We start from the raw sequence: 16,828 nt of genomic DNA, 5'->3' as shown, positions 1-16,828 counted from the left end.
GCTGATCCAGAGAATAGGAGGGTGTGCTGTCTTCCAGGTGCTAAGATACGGGATGTAGACCTGCGGTTGAAAAGGATTCTAAAGGGAGCGGGAAAGAATCCCCTAATTATCCTTCATGTGGGAACAAATGATACGGCTAGATTCTCTCTGGAAAGTATTAAGGGAGACTATGCTAGGCTGGTGAAGATGCTTAAGGAAATCGAGGCTCGGGTGATCTTTAGTGGGATTCTGCCTGTTCCTAGAGAAGGGCAACAAAGGTGTGACAAGATTATGACTATCAATAGATGGCTTAGGCAGTGGTGCTATAAGGAGGGCTTTGGGATGTATGGCCACTGGGAGGCATTCATGGACAGAGGACAGTTCTCTCGGGATGGACTTCATCTGAGTAGGGAAGGAAATAGACTTCTAGGATGGAGGCTGGCACAACTGATTAAGAGAGCTTTAAACTAGGAATTTGGGGGAGATGGTTGGGAGATGTCCAGGTAATCTCCACACCGGATTTTAGTATTGAGAGGAAAGAAAACAAAGTAAGAAAGGATACAGCCGTGGGTAGGAGGAAGGGCAGTGTAGATACCAGTCTAATAGGTTATACTGGCTGTAGAATGACCGTGCCTAATAGGGTACAGAATGTGAGTGAGGCCAAACGGCAAAAATTAAGACGTTTGTACACTAATGCAAGGTGCCTAGGTAACAAAATGGAGGAACTAGAGCTACTGGTGCAGGAAGTGAAACCAGATATTATAGGGATAACGGAAACAGGGTGGAATAGTCGTCATGACTGGAGTACAGGTATTGAGGGGTATGTGCTGTGTAGGAAAGACCGAAATAAAGGTAAAGGTGGTGGAGTAGCACTGTATATCAATGATGAGGTAGAATGTAAAGAAATAAGAAGCAATGAAATGGATATGACTGAGTCCGTCTGGGCAAAAACTACATTGGGGAAGAAAACTATTAGAGCCTCCCCTGGAATAGTGCTTGGGGTGTGCTATAGACCGCCGGGATCTAATTTGGATATGGATAGAGCCCTTTTTAATGTTTTTAATAAAGTAAATACTAATGGAAACTGTGTGATCTTGGGAGACTTTAACTTCCCAGATATAGACTGGAGGACAAGTGCTAGTAATAATAATAGGGCTCAGATTTTCCTAGATGCGATAGCTGATGGATTCCTTCAGCAAGTAGTTGCTGAACCGACTAGAGGGGATGCCATTTTAGATTTGGTTTTGGTGAGTAGTGAGGACTCCATAGAAGAAATGGTTGTAGGGGATAGTCTTGGCTCAAGTGATCATGAGCTAATTCAGTTCAAACTGAACGGAAGGATTAACAAAAATAAATCTGCAACTAGGGTTTTTGATTTCAAAAGGGCTGACTTTCAAAAATTAAGGAAATTAGTTAGGGAAGTGGATTGGACTGAAAAATTTATAGATCTAAAGGTAGAGGAGGCATGGGATTATTTTAAATCAAAGCTGCAGAAGCTATCGGAAGCCTACATCCCAAGAAAGGGGAAAAAATTCATAGGCAGGAGTTGTAGACCAAGCTGGATGAGCGAGCATCTCAGAGAGGTGATTAAGAAAAAGCAGAAAGCATACAGGGAGTGGAAAAAGGGAGGGATCAGCAAGGAAAGCTACCTTATTGAGGTCAGAACATATAGGGATAAAGTGAGACAGGCTAAAAGTCACCTAGAGTTGGACCTTGCAAAGGGAATTAAAACCAATAGTAAAAGGTTCTATAGTCATATAAATAAGAAGAAAACAAAGAAAGAAGAAGTGGGACTGCTAAACACTGAGGATGGAGTGGAGGTCAAGGATAATCTAGGCATGGCCCAATATCTAAACAAATACTTTGCCTCAGTCTTTAACAAGACTAAAGAGGATGTTAGGGATAATGGTAGCATGACAAATGGGAATGAGGATATGGAGGTAGACATTACCATATTTGAGGTAGAAGCGAAACTCAAACAGCTTAATGGGACTAAATCGGGGGGCCCCAGATAATCTTCATCCAAGAATATTAAAGGAATTGGCACAGGAAATTGCAAGCCCATTAGCAAGAATTTTTAATGAATCTGTAAACTCAGGGGTTGTACCGTATGATTGGAGAATTGCTAACATAGTTCCTATTTTTAAGAAAGGGGAAAAAAAGTGATCCGGGTAATTATAGGCCTGTTAGTTTGACATCTGTAGTATGCAAGGTCTTGGAAAAAATTTTGAAGGAGAAGGTAGTTAAGGACGTTGAAGTCAATGGTAAATGGGACAAAATACAACATGGTTTTACAAAAGGTAGATCGTGCCAAACCAACCTGATCTCCTTCTTTGAGAAAGTAACAGATTTTTTAGACAAAGGAAACGCAGTGGATCTAATTTACCTAGATTTTAGTAAGGCGTTTGATACCGTGCCACATGGGGAGTTATTAGTTAAATTGGATAAGATGGGGATCAATAGGAAAATTGAAAGGTGGATAAGGAATTGGTTAAAGGGGAGACTACAACGGGTCCTACTGAAAGGTGAACTGTCAGGCTGGAGGGAGGTTACCAGTGGAGTACCTCAAGGATCGGTTTTGGGACCAATCTTATTTAATCTTTTTATAACTGACCTTGGCACAAAAAGTGAGAGTGTGCTAATAAAGTTTGCGGATGATACAAAGCTGGGCGGTATTGCCAATTTAGAGAAGGACCGGGATATTCTACAGGAGGATCTGGATGATCTTGTAAACTGGAGTAATAGTAATAGGATGAAATTTAATAGTGAGAAGTGTAAGGTCATGCATTTAGGGATTAATAACAAGAATTTTAGTTATAAGTTAGGGACGCATCAATTAGAAGTAACGGAGGAGGAAAAGGACCTTGGAGTATTGGTTGATCATAGGATGACTATGAGCTGCCAATGTGATGTGGCTTTGAAAAAAGCTAATGCGGTCTTGGGATGCATCAGGAGAGGTATTTCTAGTAGGGATAAGGAGGTTTTAGTACCGTTATAGAAGGCACTGGTGAGACCTCACCTGGAATACTGTGTGCAGTTCTGGTCTCCCATGTTTAAGAAGGATGAATTCAAACTGGAACAGGTACAGAGAAGGGCAACTAGGATGATCCAAGGAATGGAAAACTTGTCTTATGAAAGGAGACTCAAGGAGCTTGGCTTGTTTAGCCTAACTAAAAGAAGGTTGAGGGGAGATATGATTGCTCTCTATAAATATATCAGAGGGATAAATACCAGAGAGGGAGAGGAATTATTTAAGCTCAGTACCAATGTGGACACAAGAACAAATGGATATAAACTGGCCACCAGGAAATTTAGACTAGAAATTAGACGAAGGTTTCTAACCATCAGAGGAGTGAAGTTTTGGAATAGCCTTCCAAGGGAAGCAGTGGGGGCAAAAGATCTGTCTGGCTTTAAGATTAAACTCGATAAGTTTATGGAGGAGATGGTATGATGGGATAACATGGTTTTGGTAATTAAATATTCATGGTAAATAGGCCCAATGGCCTGTGATGGGATATTAGATGGGGTGGGATCTGAGTTACCCAGGAATGAATTTTCTGTAGTATCTGGCTGATGAATCTTGCCCATATGCTCAGGGTTTAGCCGATCGCCATATTTGGGTCGGGACGGAATTTTCCTCCAGGGCAGATTGGAAGAGGCCCTGGAGGTTTTTCGCCTTCCTCTGTAGCATGGGGCATGGGTCTCTTGCTGGAGGATTCTCTGCTCCTTGAAGTCTTTAAACCATGATTTGAGGACTTCAATAGCACAGATATAGGTGTGAGGTTTTTTGCGGGAGTGGTGGGTGAAATTCTGTGGCCTGCATTGTGCAGGAGGTCAGACTAGATGATCATAATGGTCTCTTCTGACCTAAATATCTATGAATCTATGTGCCTAGAGCCTCAGTCCCCCTTGCTGTGGACTTCAGCATGACAGCAAGCGCTAACTCTATCTAGTAGCGCAGCACCATTGGTTCTTAACACACCGAGGGCCAGTGCACCAATCGCACAGCCAGACCACGCGGCACCAAGTTGCGTCCTTCATGGTGCCATTCATTCAGATGCCCCACCAGCCCCTCCCAGTTTTTGCACAGCCACAAGTAGAAGAGGAGGTAATGGAAGAGCAGGCATTGAAAAGTGAACTACTGCACTAGTGACCCTTTCCTCCCCTTACGCGGATGAGTCCCTGTTGCCCCACACAGCCCCACAAATGGACAACTATAAGGGTTTCCAAGACCTATTAAAAAGGGTAGCTGAGACCCTCCAAATCCCTATTGAGGAGATGCAAGAACAGACACACAAACTGGTAGACATGCTTCAAGTTTCCACAGTAGGCAAGATAGCCCTCCTAGTTAATGAGGTCATTATGGATCCAGCCAGAACCTTGGGGCAGACATCTGTCTTGGCACCATCTACTTACACTTGGGCAGATTAACAATATCAGGTGCATCCTGAGGGTGTGGAATTCATTTACACTAACTCTATCCCATCCTCCCTCAAAGTCACTGTTGCAAATAAAAAGGCAGAACAATTCAGACCCACACAAAAGGAAAAAGAGTAAAGAGACTAGGTTTATTTGTCTGGAAAGCCTACTGTGACACGAGAAGACCAGGTGCCACCTCATGCCAAAGCCCAGAGGTCTCAACTGAAAAGTGACAAATACATAACTAGAATCCGTCTGGATCACCGTGTGTTAGTATTGTTAAGATAGGTATTGGAATTGTACAAATGTGCTTTGTGTTGAGACTTTATGGAATGCTTGTAATTTTCTGCATGCATTGATCTCACTTATAATATCTGTATCCCATGTTATAAGGCAATATTTTAACTGTTGACTCTGGCTGTAAATCACAAGACAGGAGAGAAGCGTTAACGAGTGTGAAATACTAGTTTCCAACAGGAGCTGTTGTTTCCTGCCCAAAAAAAGAACATCCATGAACACCAGAGGAATTGTTGTAGAATATCAGAGGACAAAAGACTTTGCTGATTGCTCCCCACCCGTCCCATTGCAACTTGAAGCAGAAGGGTCAGTGGCTTTAGAAAGATCATGCTTGGGCCAGAGCACGATGTATCCTCAACAACAGCGGGAAGCCTTCTACAAGAAGGTCGCTAAGTTGCCAACTGGAAGCAGTTTTCCATCTGGTGTCAACAGCATAACGTACCTCCTTAAATCTGGGATCCCTCTTATTTTGGACTGCCCTCTTTCTTTGAAGACTTTGAAGCCTATCTATCACTTCACTGCTCATGTATCTGGTATTTAGCAATGCTTTCTATCATGCGGTGGAGAACTCCTTGGTTTTTACCCATCCCACAACCATGAAGTTCCTGAAAGGCATCAATCGGAGCCTTTTTCATGGTACTACAACTTGCACCTGCCTGGGACCTGAACTTGGTACAGTACTTGTAGCACTTACGATTCTACTGTTTGAGCCTTTGGCCTCCTGCTCTCTTTTGTACCTCCCTATGAAGGTGCCCTTCTAGAAGAGTGGGTTAGCTTGGGGCCTTCTTGGCACCCCCCTACATGGTGTTCTAAAGGAATACAGTATGCTTAAGAATTCATCCCGACGGTTCCTTCTGATTTGCACTTGAATCAACCTGGTCATTTGCCCATCTTCTATCCAAAACCTCACAATAACAGGGAGGACAAGAAGCTCCACTCTTTGGATATCTGATGAGTTTAGCCTTCTGCTTGCAGAGGATGAACACTTTAGGTCTCTGTGGCTATTCCTCTCCATCGCTGATAGAATGAAAGGAGAAGTGATTTATTCAGAAAGACTCCTGAAATGGATTTCAGGGTGTCCTCCTCCTCTGTTATGAGTTTATGGAAGCCCCTGAGGGTGTTAGGGCTCTACTAGAGCACAAGCTGCCTCAATGGCTTCCCTGCAGGGAATTCCCCTCTCAGAAATCTGTGGAAAGGTGACTTGGGACCTCGGTCACCTTAACTAGGCATTATGCCCTTGTTCAAGCTTTGTCTGTGATGCCTCCTTTGGTTCAGTGATCCTGCAATCTGTGATGCAGCATAAATCTTTATACCCTCCTCTACAATGAGTACTGCTTGGAAGTTACCCACAGTGAATACCCATAGGGACCTGCACTTGAGAAAGAAATGGAGGTTACTTGCCTTATAGTAACTAGTGTTCTTCAAGATGTTTGGTCCTTGTACGTACTCCACAACCTGCTCTGCTTGAACTCTCTCCTAATTTATAGTATAGCAGGAACTGTAGAGGTGTTCAGTTTGCACTGCACCTTATAAATTAGTTCAGAGCATGAGGAGGTGCAGGGTGCAAGTGCTGACCAACAGATACTGCTATTGAATAACTTCCAATCTCAGTTACATGGAGCACATGCACAAGCACAGTGAATATCCATAGGGACCCACACTTGAAGAACTCTGGTTGCTACAAGGTAAATTGATCTATGTTTTCTCCCTTAAACCAAAGCAAAAACAGAATAGGGGTGCTCACCAGGTCCCTAGGGATATTCTTACATCCCACTGGTCCACAGAGCATTTGGTCCATGGATAGCTCTGTCGTAACATAGTGCTGCCTCTCCTCTTCATTTCCAGTTGCTGCATTAATGGCATTAAAGACACCTAGAACTACATTACCTTGCAGATATTACTTTTCCAAATAAAAAATTCTGTAATTGTCACAGAGAAATAAGCAATGGAGAGATGTCTGTGAGAGAGGCTCTGCATGAGGGAGAAGCTTGAGAGACCCAGTGCTACTTCATTTCTCTGGCAGAACTGTGAAAAGACCTGTGCAATTCAAGGACTGCAAGTCCTGAAAAGCTGAATGGGCCATCATTGACAATAGCAGCTTGTATTGTGAGATTACTAAGAGCAGTGAAGTTTTAGACTGAAAATTGTTTCAAGTCTCCAGTTACAGAGCATAACAAAGAAAATGTTTTACAGTGAATGTGAAAAATTGGATATTGGCTACTGGGATTGGTCTAGTGAGAATTGGTTGGGCCAGAAGGACCTAGAGTGGAACATCTAATAATTCCTAATCTCTCTTTCAGTAAAGAGGCCATTTTTAGCTAGGATTTGAGTATTTGTTTTGCAGTATTTTTTACTCTTTTTATGTTAGAAGGAATTATTATGATGAAGGCCCTACCAAACCCATGGCTATGAAAAATGCGTCACAAACTGTGAAATCTGGTCTCCCCTGTGAAATCTGGCATGTCGTAGGAGGGTCGCGATATTGCCACCCTTACTTCTGCACTGCCTTCAGAGCTGGGTGGCCAGAGAGCAGCAGCTGCTGGCCGGGTGCCCAGCTCTGAAGGCAGCGTTGCCCATGGCTGGGTGGGTGGAGTGTGTCCTGATATAAAGGTTAGTGTATTGTGACAGGGTCGGGCCAGATGGCTGTAGGAGAGTAATAGAAGACAGATATATTAGCCCCAGGCTAAGTAGGTCCCTTTTTCCTGGGTAAGGTAACAGGGAAGGTTCCAGAACAATCAGGAACGTTCTGGAGACAATTAAGACAGGCTGATTAGAACACCTGCAGCCAATCAAGAAGCTGCTAGAATCAATTAAGGCAGGCTAATCAGGGCACCTGGGTTTTAAAAAGGAGCTCACTTCAGTTTGTGGTGTGCGTTTGAGGAGCTGGGAGCAAGAGGCATTAGGAGCTGAGAGTGAGAACACGGACTGTTGGAGGACTGAGGTGTACAAGCATTATCAGACACCAGGAGGAAGGTCCTATGGTGAGGATAAAGAAGGTGTTGGGAGGAGGCCATGGGGAAGTAGCCCAGGGTGTTGTAGCTGTCGCACAGCTGTTCCAGGAGGCACTCTAGACAGCTGCATTCCATAGAGCCCTGGGCTGGAACCCGGAGTAGAGGGCGGGCCTGAGTTCCCCCTAAATCCTCCCACCTCCTGGTCAGACACAGGAGGAGTCAGCCTGGACTGTGGGTTCAGAAAAATGGCCAAGCTGAGGGCTGCTGTGAAGCTCCAAGGCGAGCAAATCCGCCAATAAGCGCAAAACCCACCAAGGTGGAGCAGGAACTTTGTCACAGTATCTAAGTTTTTGTTTGTGTTTATGTCGAAAAGTCGAGTTAGCTCTCTTTGCCACTGTATCGCACTGGGATCTCGTGTTCAGTTGATTATCTGCCATGACCCCTGAGTCCTTTGCAGATTTACTGCTTTCCAGGATACAGTGTCTTATGCTATAAATATGGCCTACATCCTTTGTACCTATATTGTAATACTTTTTCATTTGGCTGTATTAAAATGCATGATGTTTAATCAGTTACCAGATGATCCAGATATTCGTTATCAGCGATCCAGCTTCATTATTATTTCTCATTCTGCTGATCTTTGTCATCTGCAGACTTTATTAAAAATCTTATTCTTATTCTTAATTATTTTTATCATGGTAGCATCTAGGAGCCCCAGTCATGAATCAGGACCCCACTCTGTTAGGTGCTTTATAAACACAGAGCAAAAGGACAGTCCCTGCCCCAAAGAACTTACAATCTAGTATAAGACGAGAAAACACTGATTTTATATTTTCTCCTAGGACACTGATAAAATATTCAATAGCATTTGATAAGAACTAATCCTTGTGGTAATCCACTAGAAATTGATGATGATTCCCTGTTGAATTTATCGTTCACAGCCAGGGCCTACCTTCCCACAGATCGATACATCGATTTGTTGGGTCTGGTAGGGACAATCCAGGGGAGCCCTCGGACCACAATAAGAAACTGTTCGCAACTCCTGGGACACATGGCAGCTTGCACCTTCATGACTGATCATGCAAGGCTACACCTCCACTGCTTCCAGGGTTGGCTCAGAACCATCTATTGTCCAGCCAGAGACACGCTGGACAGGTATGTGGTGTTTCCTCTCCAGGTGAGGAACTCCCTAGACTGGTGGAAAGATCAACTCAACATCTGGGCAGGTGTTCCCATCTGGGGTCATCCTACTCCTGCAGTACTTAGAGAACATATGCATCACTATTGGAATGGGGAGCTCACCTCAGTGCCCTCATGGCTCAAGGCAGATGGACTCCTCCAGAAACCAGTCTTCATCAGTCTGTTGGAATTCAGGGCAGTCAGCAGCCTCTGCTTTCATTTCCTGCCCCTCTTCAGGGGAAATCAATCAGGGTCATGACAGATAACATATCTTGTATATTCTGTATCAACAAGTGGGGAGGAGCAAGATCCTCCTCCCTGTGCGCCGAAGCCATGAAACTATGGAATTGGTACATAGCTTATCAGGTGCAAATTTCAGCTGTGTATCTCCCGGGTATTCAGAACACCACAGCCAGTGTTCTCAGCAGACGCTCCTAATAGTTCTATGAACAGGAGCTAGACTCTCAGGGCTTGGTTTCACTACTGGGGTAAGTCAACCTAAGTTATGCTACTCCAGCTACATGAATAATGTAGCTGGAGTCAAAGTAGCTTAGGTCGACTTACTCCAGTGTCTTCACTGCGCTGCATCGATGGGAGACAATCTCTGGTCAACTTACCTTACTCTTCTCGGGGAGCTGGAGTACTGGAGTCAACCAGAGAGCGCTCTGCTGTCGATTTAGCGAGTCTTCACTAGATCCGCTAAGTCGACACCCACTGCATCAATTGCAGCAGTGTCAATCTCCCGGGTAGTGAAGATGCCCTCAGATCCTCCAAAGATGGGGACTTCTGGAAGTGGATCTCTTTGCCACCTCAGGGACAAGACGTGCCCTCTATTTTTCTTAAGAGGGGTGTGGGCCACCTCTCTTTGGGGAATGCCTTTCTTCTATCTTGGAAGAAGAGTCTGCTTTACATGTTTTCCCCCAGCAGGGCTATTACTTAGGGTGGTGAACAAAATCAGACAGGACAAGGCCAGAGTTATCCGAATAGTACTGGCCTGGCTTGGTAACCTTAACGTGCTTCACCTATTTGTCCAGCTGCTGTTCAAGCTTCTGACCACTCCTCATCTCCTCTCCCAGGATGAGAGTCATGTACTTCACCCCAACCTAAGGGTTCTCCACCTGAGGTTGTGTTTCCTCAATGATTGAGGTTAGAATCCTCCTGCTCTGTAGATGTGCAACAAATGTTCCTGAACAGTAGAAAGAAATCAACTTGTATTACTTATCTGGGGAAATGGAAGAGATTCCACTTGGTATTACCTTAAAGACCAACAGATTTATTTGTGCATAAGGCTACCCCTCTGATACTTGGTATTGTCACCATCATCTTCTGCCTGAATCTTTGTCGCTCTCAATCATCCTGGATTACCTGGTGGATCTCAAGAAATTGAGGTTGTCAGCTTGGTTAAGGTCCATTTGGCTTCAATTATCAGCTTTTCATTACCCTGTGGAAGGGTTCTCCGTGTTTGCTCACATTGTGTTCATTAAGGGTTTGGGGAATCTACGCCCAGATTAGAGACCCCATTTTGATCTCAATCTGGTGCTTAAATACTTTGAGACTTCCATTCTAACCAATGGCAACCTCCTGCCTGTTCCATATATCTATGAAGAATGCCTTTTTAGTAGCCATCCCATTGGCCTGTAACATTGTGGAGATTGAGGCTTTGATGGCAGACTCCCCAACCCCCATTACAGTGTTTTTCAAGAACAAAGTCTCTGTACACCCACACCCTAAATTGTTAGCTACGATCTTATCGGAGTTTCATCTTAATCAGTTCATCTGTCAGTGTATTTTCCAAAAATGCATAAGTTCTCTACAGGAGATCTATTTCCATACGCTGGATGTTAGAAGGATGTTGACTTTCTGCTTAGATAGAATCAGACAATTTCAAAAGTCCGTTAGACTGTTCATCACCTTCTCAGATCCAGGGAGTCCACAATCTCTGCTCAGAGACTTTTGAGATGGTTTTGGGTGTATTGTCATTTGTTAAGATGCAGCTGGTGTTCATCCCCCCAAAGTGTGATACCACATTCTACACAAGCAACATCCACAGCATTATTCAAGAACATGTCAGTATCTGAGATATATAGGACTATTTGGTACTGCAGTACTATCTTCAGTTCTGGACTCATTACCAGAGCTCCCTCCTCCCTTTGGGGATACTGCTCGGCAGTCTTCTGAAGTGGAACACCCATAGGGACACTACTCAAAGGGGTTACTCTCCTTGCTTAGTAATTGCAGGTCTTCAATATGTGCCCCCCATGGGTGCTCTACTATCTGTTCTCCTTTCCCTCTGCTTCAGACAGTCCTCTATGAGACATTTGTCTGGAGAAGGAACTGAGAGCAGTTCACCTGTGCATTCCTATATAGCCTTGGTATGCAGGAGGAGGAGGCATAGGGTGCATGCGCGGGCTGATGGACACTGTTAGTAGAAAATCTTAGATCAAGGGCTTGTGGTGCATGCATGCCTGAAGTGGAGTACCTGTAGGGGGACACATCTCGAGAAACTGTGATTACTTCATAGGGTCGGTAACCTTTTCTTCCTCCCTTTAGGACTTTCCTCCCTCTTGAGTTGTCTGACTGATGGAGAAGTAGCCCCTTTGGCAGTGGCCCTTAGTCACCTAAAGGATTCTTGCAAAGCATCATTTTTGAAAACCCAGTTCTACTTTAAGCTGAAGAACCGGGTTTTTGAAAATGAGGATTTTGAAAATCAGGATCTCTTAGACCAGTAAGTGATCGTCATCAAAGGGGAGGAGAGAGACTCTAAGGAGGGACCTTCCTTCTGCCCCACAGGGACATCCCATTCCTGGTGAGGGTTGCTGCCGCAAGAGTGAGAGGGAACTTGGAGCCCCTTCTCTAGAAACCCCTTCACCCTCCCTCCCTTAGAAATATCCCCAGAGCTGCACTGGTGGTTGGGGGGATTTGGAGGGGCTTCAGCAGGACAGGAGCAGGGCTGAGTGGCCATTCTTCTGTCCCTCAAGTCAGCTTCTGGGGTACCATCTTCTATCTTTATGGGAGACTGTCCCAACCTTAACTCTGCCCCTGTTGAGCAATGGCTCACTGGGTCCCTGTTGGAGATCATGGGACTGTATCCATACTGCGCACATATGAAAAGTAGTGAGCAAAGTGAGGATTAGGGGTGTGTGTGTGTGTGTGTGTGTGAGAGAGAAACACCTAGGTTTTGTCATGACTAGAAAAAAAGCCAAGTTTCAGTTAGGCTTGACTTATAGGAGCTAGGTAAATGCAACCTAAACACAACCAACTTTCTTTGTTCCTCTGGGCAGTCACTGTTGTTTAACCCTGGCTGAGCCTTGTGGCACATTGTAATGTATACCAATACCCTGACAGTGCAGCTCAGAGAGTGTGCATGGCCAGTACAAATGTGGAGTTTTGGTGGACAATGAGAATATGAAAGGGGGGTTTGACTCTGGGGAGAAATATTTACACCTTCTGGAGGTGACAGTGAGAGACCTGCAGACCACCAGCAAATGCTCCCTGTATCAATACTGCTAGATTTAGCTTAGTGAGGGATAGTGTGACTGTCTGATTAAAAGCAAAGCAGTGGAGTTGTGCTGAACACACAGAACTCTGAAATGCAGAGTGCCTGTTCTCCACAGAAGCAGAATTAAGGTTGTGCAGCTCTGTGAAACATTAGTTTAATTCTGTATTTCATAGTTTAAGTTTATCCACCATCATGTTCTAGAAGGGCATGAGAAATCAGTAGGCAAGCTTGACTGTATTAACAATTTTTTTGCAGTGACCTGACTGCATATTTATCAATTTTGATTAACTGTCCAAAAAACTTCTAAATTAACACAATATTAAACCTTTGAAAACCAGAAAATGCAAACTTAAGCTATATGCCACCTTTACCACATGATCTTGATTCTGCTCTACCTAGCTGGCAATAATAGCCCCTCGGAGCGGTTCAGTGAGGGTAATACCATAATAAGTAAACACGAGGAAGGACTAAGAGAATGTGCCATCGCTTGTGTTCCATGGATTTGAATTCCCAGAATTTTTCTGCTTACACTCCCAGCTGTATTTGCTGTGTTGGCTATAGCTTAGTAGCATGTGCCTATGATATGCATCGAGCGTGCCTCTTCTCAGCTTCTATCCCCAGTCTCGGCATGTGCGCCTGTACAACGCATTGAGGATACCTGTTCCCAGTGCCCAGCACAGTCCCTGTCCATCATGCTTGGTGCTGCCCGGCAGATATTCAGCAAGTCTGTTCCAGCAGAAAACTAACTTCTCTTGTCTGGCACTCTTGTATTGGCCTCTCTGAGGCCATTTTCTAGTCCCTCTCAAATAATCCTGGATCCACAGCACAATCCAGATTCCATATTCCCCCAGAACAGTACTGGCCACCAACCTGTGTGTCAAAAGCTAATTTGTTACTACTATCTGTGCTTAGACTGTAGGGACTTGTCAACACAAACAATTAGCCCATGGCAAGCTGGGGCAGGGAGCTATTCTGCATTACCCTGCCGCAGACTAACTCTTCATGTGGATTTTGCTGATGCACATTAACATTTCATTAAATATGCTTTTCAGAGAGAATTAGATCAAAGCACATTAATGAATTGTTAATGCACATCAGCAGAGTCTATGCAGGCTAGGACGAGGTGGAATGTCACCCCAGGTTGCCATGAATTAAATGTTCATGTATATAAGCCCTAAGACTTGCCGGTGATTTCCTCCTCAGAAACTTTGGTGTGAATGACGCACACTGAGCAATCACTTAGGCCTCGTCTACCCTACATAGTTTTGTCGGCAAAAGGCAGCTTTTGCCGACAAAGCAGTGGAGGTGTACACACTGCAAAGCTACTTTTGGCTGCAAAACAAAACCACCTTGATGAGGCAATGTCTACACTACACAGCTTTTAGCGACACGGCTGTGTCGCTACAGCTGTGCCGCTAAAAGTCGTGCAGTGCAGCCGCTATTTGTTGGCTCTCCTGCCAAAAAGAAACTTCAACGCTCAATGTTTGCGTTTGTCGGCAGCTCTTCTGCCGACAATGTGCTGTTCACACTGGTGCTTGTTGCGGCAAAACTTTTTTCTTTCGGGGGGAGGGGGTTAACACCTCTGAAAGACAAATTTTGTCATTCATTTGCAAGTGTAGACATAGCCTGAGAGGTATAAAGCTTCTTGCGCCAAAGTTAAAGTGACAAAGACACTGCCATTCGTTATGTTGATGTAATTGGCCTCCCCCAGTATCCCACAATGCCCACTGTGACCGCTCTGCTCATTGTTTTGAACTCAGTTGTCCTGCAGGAATGCACTCCTCCCCTTTCAAAGCTTCCGGAAGTTCTGAGAGCTGAGCATGCCGCTCTGCTAAGAGCAAATCATTAAAGTCCTCCTGCCCCTGCTTACATCATCCCCCCCCCCCCCCCCGCACTAGGAACACAGTGGCAGGCAGGCTGCTGCTGCGGGTGTGGGGAACTGCTGTGCTGTGCAGAGCCAGGGAGGGAGGTGGGGACTGATGAACTCGGCTGTCCTGCAGCTAGTCCTGCAATGGCCTATGGTGGGATATTAGATGGGGTGGGATCTGAGTTACCCAGGAAAGAATTTTCTGTAGTATCTGACTGGTGAATCTTGCCCATATGCTCAGGGTTTAGCTGATCACCATATTTGGGGTCGGGAAGGAATTTTCCTCCAGGGCAGATTGGAAGAGACCCTGGAGGTTTTCGCCTTCCTCTGTAGCATGGGGCACGAGTCTCTTGCTGGAGGATTCTCTGCACCTTGAAGTCTTTAAACCATGATTTGAGGACTTCAATAGCTCAGACATAGGTGAGAGGTTTTTCGCAGGAGTGGGTGGGTGAAATTCTGTGGCCTGCGTTGTGCAGGAGGTCGGACTAGATGATCATAATGGTCCCTTCTGACCTTAGTATCTATGAATCTATCTAGCTAGGTAAGTATGCACCCCATCCCGTTCAAAGCTTTGGAAAGCTTTGACATTCCACAGCCTGGAGAGCTCACAGAGCTGCTGAGGATGCGGCTTCCAGTAGCTGAGGAAGCTGTGGGAGAACTCGGAGGGAATCACAGAACTATTAATATGGAACCAGCAGGCAGGCTGACGCTAGTTGCTACTGGGGGGTGGGGAGGGGAGTCTGCTGTGTTGCTCAGGCTGCTGTCAGAACTTAGAGACAGCATGCCAACACAGTCTCCCTCAACACACACAGTCCCCCGCCCACACACTCTCACACACTGTCCCAACGCACACTATGTCTCTGTCTCCCCTCCCATCCATACCCTCTGTCACACACTCATCCCCTTCCCCCTACATATGCTTCAGATGAAAAATGGCTGGCAGTCTAGTAGGATGCCCATAGAATGATGGGATTGAGAAACCTGCATCATGTGTTGCTGTACTTGCCCCATGAGGCATTGCAAACCCTCCCCAAAGTACCCTATGGCCAGCTGCACTGTGGGTAGGTATCCCTGTGTCGAAGCAAGAGCTCCTAGTGTGGATGCGCTCTGCCGACACAAGGGGCATTGTGTGGACATGCAGCAGTGGTTTAATTATAGCATTTTAATTAAGATGGCATAATTTTTGTTGACAAAACTCTGTAGTGTAGACACGGCCTTAGTGATTTAAGGGAAAAAGTGCTATTCCTAGAACCAGGGACAATGAGTTCAAATCCTCTACTCAGATGACTTGCATGCTGTGCACATTACTGCTTTCAACCTTTTTGCATCTCAACACTCCCTTCTTGCTTCCAGTTGAGTTATGCAAAAAATTATATGATCAGCTCATTTTAGGGGGGCTGTGTATGAGGGAACCCTTGACCAAATGACCTGCTTTTCTCTGATCCCACTCAATCTTGTTGTTCAGGAAAGTTGAGGAGCATGAATCATGACTATGTTACCCTGACTGCTTCCTAGAGTGGTTCACCTGCCCTCTATTTAATTAATGGTATTTTCTTTGACAGTATTTTTAAAGTAAAATTAGAGTCAGCATATGGATTTTGGAGCACTATTAAACCAGAAGCTTTGGTCTCAGGGTAAATCTTCTTCCAAATGAAGCTTCCCAAATGACTCAATATAGGGGTTAAATGGACATATTATGTCACCTTGAACAGGCCCAACAAGGAAAATAACAGAACACCACTGGCCATCACGTACAGCCTCCAGCTAAAACCTCTCCAGCGCATCAACGATCTACAACCTATCCTGGAAAACGATACCCCACTCTCATAGGCCTTGGGAGGAAGGCCAGTCCTCACTTACAGACAGCCCCCCAACCTGAAGCAAATACTCACCAGTAACTACACACCACACTACAGAAATACTAACCCAGGAACCAACCCCTGTAAGAAACCCCATTACCTTCTCGGTCCCCATATCTACTCTAGCAGCACCATCATAAGACCCCAACCACACCAGCCACACCATCAGAGGCTCTTTCACCTGCACATCTACTAATGTGATATATGCCATCATGTGCCAGCAGTGCCCCTCAGCTATGCCCCAACTGGACAGTCTCCACGTAAAAGGATAAATGGACACAAATCAGACATCTGGAATGGTAACATACAAAACCCAGTCGAAGAACACTTCAATCTCCCTGGACATTCAGTAACAGATTTAAAGTTGCCATTCTTCAACAAAAAAAACTTCAAAAACAGACTTCAAAGAGAAACTGCAGAGCTACAATTCGTTTGCAAACTTAGCACGATCAATTTGAATAGGGACTGGGAGTGGCTGGCTCACTACAAAAGCAATTTTCCCTCTCTTGGTATTGACACCACCTCATCAATTATTGGGGGTAGACCACATCCACCCTGACTGCGTTGGCCGTCAGCATTGGTTCTCCACTTGTCAGGTAATTCCCTTCTCTTCATGTGCCAAAAAATATTTATGCCTGTATCTGTAATTTTCTCTCCATGCATCTGAAGAAGTGGGTTTTTTACCCATGAAAGCTTATGCCCAAATAAATCTGTTAGTCTTTAAGGTGCCACCAGACTCCTCATTGTTTTTGTGGATACAGAATAACACGGCTACCCC

At 45.0% G+C, this 16,828-nt stretch overlaps 1 protein-coding gene across 17 annotated transcripts in view; it reads left to right on the top strand.

The window, feature by feature from the left end:
- The window catches only part of MAP2K4 (mitogen-activated protein kinase kinase 4), a 169,702-nt gene that overhangs the window by 38,447 nt on the left and 114,427 nt on the right, over positions 1–16,828 (top strand). The gene's annotated exons all lie outside the window — the stretch shown is intronic.

The sequence above is a fragment of the Lepidochelys kempii genome, chromosome 14, assembly GCF_965140265.1.
Source record: "Lepidochelys kempii isolate rLepKem1 chromosome 14, rLepKem1.hap2, whole genome shotgun sequence".
Lineage (NCBI taxonomy): Eukaryota > Metazoa > Chordata > Testudines > Cheloniidae > Lepidochelys > Lepidochelys kempii.
Note: the sequence above shows the minus strand (reverse complement) of the source record. Positions and strands in the feature narration are given on the sequence as shown.